Source organism: Gavialis gangeticus, unplaced genomic scaffold, assembly GCF_001723915.1.
Source record: "Gavialis gangeticus isolate Ggan-Ray unplaced genomic scaffold, GavGan_comp1, whole genome shotgun sequence".
NCBI classification, from domain to species: Eukaryota; Metazoa; Chordata; order Crocodylia; family Gavialidae; genus Gavialis; species Gavialis gangeticus.
In genome coordinates, this window is record NW_017729017.1 from 9,491,811 (window position 1) to 9,495,725 (window position 3,915).

The window sequence follows — 3,915 nt, forward strand, 5'->3', positions numbered from 1 at the left end:
TGCCAGGGGTCCCGCAATGACCTCAGCTAATTTCCTCAGCACTCTGGGGTGGACATTGTCTGGACCAGCTGATTTAAATACATCCAGTCCCTCCAGAAGTTCCCTAATTAGATCCTCACTGACCCTGGGCCTAGGTGCACTTCCCCTGGGGCCTGAGGGGGCCCAGTGGGGAAGCTGATCCGGTCCCTACTTAGGAAGATGGAGGCAAAGGAGTCGTTAAATAGGTTAGCTTTGTTGTCTGGTATAACGATCAAATTTCCTAGCGTGTTTTGCAGGGGCCCCACATTACCCGGTGCCTTCTTTTTGCCCCCTATGTATTTAAAAAAGGACTTCTTGTTGTCCTTGATCTGGGTAGCTAGTCCCAGTTCCATCTGTGCCTTGGCCTTCCTGACTGCCCCCCTGCATCCCTGAGCAACTGCAGTATAGTCCTCCCTGGTGATGGCCCCTCCTTTCCATTGGCTGTACACCTCCCTTTTAGCTAGAAGACATTCCCAGATGCTTTTGGTGAGCCATAGGGGTTTTGCACCCTCCTGCTCCCTTTGATCCATGTTGGGATTACCTCCCTTTGGGCTTGGAGGATTGTCTCCTTAAGAAGTGACCAATCTTCTTGGACACCTGGCTCCCCTCCTTTCCAGGACCTCAGTGCTTCCCCGATTATTCTTCTTAGCTCATTGAAGTCTGCCCTCCTGAAATCTAGGGCTGCTGCCTTGCTGCAGGCCTTTGCCACCTTGTGCTGGATGGTGAATTCCAGCAGGAGATGATCACTGTTGCCCAGGTGGTTGAGCACCCGCAGCCCTCTCACCAGGTCGTCACCCGTGGCCAGCACCAGGTCCAAGAAGGCGTCTCCCCTGGTGAAACATTGGAACAGTGTCAAAACATAGTGAAACATTGGAACAGTGTCAAAACACCCTCATTGTTTTGATTCAGGATCTGACTTCCCTGGCATATTTCCCTAGCCTAGGATTACTAGATAATAGGGATGTGTGAAACAGCACCATTCCATTTCACCTTGAGTTTCGAGGTTTTGATGGAACAACATTCTATTTTGAATTTCATTTTGATTTGAATCAGCTGTTCCATTTTGCCTTGCACACCTGAGTTTTGATTAATCAAGCTAGAGGGTCAACACCTGAGACCTGGTGAGACATTGGAATGGGAACCCTGGGATTGGCAGGCAGAGACCCCATGTCCTCAGGATCCACAGATCCCAGAGAGAAGGAAGGTTACCACAAGCTGGGTGAAACACTCAGGGAGATAGATTCATACTTGTTAGGGTTGGAACAGACCTCAGTAGGTCATCAAATCCGACCCCTTGCCCTGGGCAGCAAAGAGTGCTGGGGTCAGACAACCCCAGCTAGGTGCTTGTTCAGTCTGCTTTTGAAGACCCCCAAGGTAGGAGAGAGCACCACCTCCCTTGGAAGCCCATTGCAGATTCTGGCCCTCACTGTGAAGACATTTTTTCTAATGTCCAACCTAAATCTGTTTTCTGTCTATTTGTGGCCATTGTTCCTAGTTACTCCGGGGGGTGCCTTAACAAATAGAGCATGTTCTATTCCCTGCTGCCCTCCCCTGATGAATTTATAGGCAGCCACAAGATCACCTCTCAGCCTTCTCTTGCAAAGGCTGAAGAGATCTAGGTCCCTCAGTCTCTCCTCAGAGGGCCTTTTCTGCAGGTCTCTGACCACATGAGTTGCTCTCCTCTGAATTCTCTCAAGATTCTCCGCATATCTCTTGAAGCGCAACACCCAAAACTGGATGCAGTACTCCAGCTGTGGCCTGACAAGTGGTGCATAGAGAGGAAGCATCACTTCCCTGGACGTGTTTGTCATGCAACCAGTGCCACATAGAGAGGAAGCATCACTTCCCTGGATGTGTTCGTCATGCATCTGCTAAAGTGTGGTTAGCCTTGTTGATCACTTCATCACAGTGATGAAGTCAACTATGACTTGGAGTCATAGTTGACTCCAACTTCAAGTCAGCTATGACTCCAAGATCCCTTTCTGTTGCTGTGCTGCTGAGAAGGTCATCCCTCAGCCTGTTAGTATGTTGGTGGTTCTTTTTGCCCAGGTGCAGCACTTTGCACTTGTCTTTGTTGAACTGCATCCTATTTCGTTCTGTGCATTTTTCCAACCTGTCCAGATCCACCTGGATCTGTTCCCTACCCTCTGGTGTGTTAACTTTGCCCCATAATTTGGTATCATCTGTGAACTTGGACAGCGTGCTCTTTATGCCCTTGTCCAAGTCACTGATGAAGACATTGAGGACTGAGCCTTGTAGAATTCCACTGCCACATCTTTCCAGGTTGATATTGACCCATCCACCACCACTTTCTGGGTTCAACCCCTAATCCAATAAGGAAAATTCCATTTGGAGGTTACAGCCATCAACCACTTGTGAAGACCACAGCCAAGCTGGGCTGGAAAGGAACCAAGAACCAGCAACTTGCATTCAGTGCCAATAGGAAGAAATGACTCATCACCCAAGAAGAAAGGAGAAGGGTGTAGGGGTGGTAGAGCCCTGTGGAAGACTGACCTCATCTTATAATCATCTAAGATACCATCTGTACTCTGGAAGAATTACTTGACATCAAAGACGGAGCAGGTGAGAGGGAGAGAAGATGAGGTACAGGTCCCTGCAATTCCACTGGGATGAAGAGCAGTGGGTAAACCTGCCCACTCACAGATGGCCACAGATAAAGAACATCACTGCTATTTAACTGCAAAGCTAGCAACTTTAAAATGTTATTTAATTTGAATGTGTTTAGATGGGGTTAGATAAAGCCTGCATGGGGAAGGCACACTTCAAAAACAACACTTTCAAAAGAAAGACCACTCCTACCAGGATATCCTGAAGCATATGACCTGTATGCCAGGGCTGCAAACCACTAAAATAGGAAAAAGAAGAAAACTTGGTTAGAAGCTTTTGAGGGCAAAAACATCTTTACTATCTCTATCAGAAAAAGGGGGAACTACTGTCCTAGAAGTTTCATTTGCATTGCCTATTTAGTCACAATTCTGTAGCTAAAATTGAGAGTAACTATAAACGTATAAACTTTGGTTTTTGAAGGTTGGGTAAGGAAAGGTCTTAATTTATGAGTAGCTAGGAGATTATTTAAGTATTCTAAATGCTCCAGTGTCCCTTCTGTAGGGACTCCCTCGCAAGCTTCAGCAAATAAGATTACTTTGAGGGCAATTGCTGAGGACAACAGAAGTGAACATAATCTAGTGGGGCTTACTCAGAATCTAAATAAATTGGAGTCACTAAACTGAGTTAAGTGGTTGTACTTCCCCATGAGACTGGACAGATAACTCCTGTGGGATTTGGAACAGCATTGGAAAATGAGTCTTCATTTATACCTACTTACTGCTCTAGACTAGAAGTAGGTATAGTTACCTGTGAGACATTCTTGCTGGTGGGTGGAAGAATTAGATGGAGAGCTGGCAGAGTTACTGGAAGAGGGAGGGTATATTTTACTCATGATTTGCACATGCATTCTATTATGTTTTCCCAGATTTATCACTGTTCTATTTGAACTCAGCCTCTGCTGCTGCCATTAACCACCTGGCATAAGTTACAAAAAAATAATAGTTAATAACTTTCTAAATAACCCCAAGACTACCATGGCCAAATCACACAGGAAAACATGCCAGGTATAGATTCACAAGATAGTTTCATAGTTTCTAGGGTCAGAAGGGACCTGAGAAGATCATCTAGTCCGATCCCCTGCCATGGCAGGAAAGAGTTCTGGGGTCAAACGACCCCAGCAAGGTGTTTGTCTAACCTCTTCTTAAAAACCCCCAGGGTAGGAGCCTGCACCACCTCCCTTGGAAGTTGGTTCCAGACCCTAGCCGCCCTGACCGTGAAATAGCGCCTTCTGATGTCTAACCTAAATCTACCCTCTGCTAGCTTGTGACC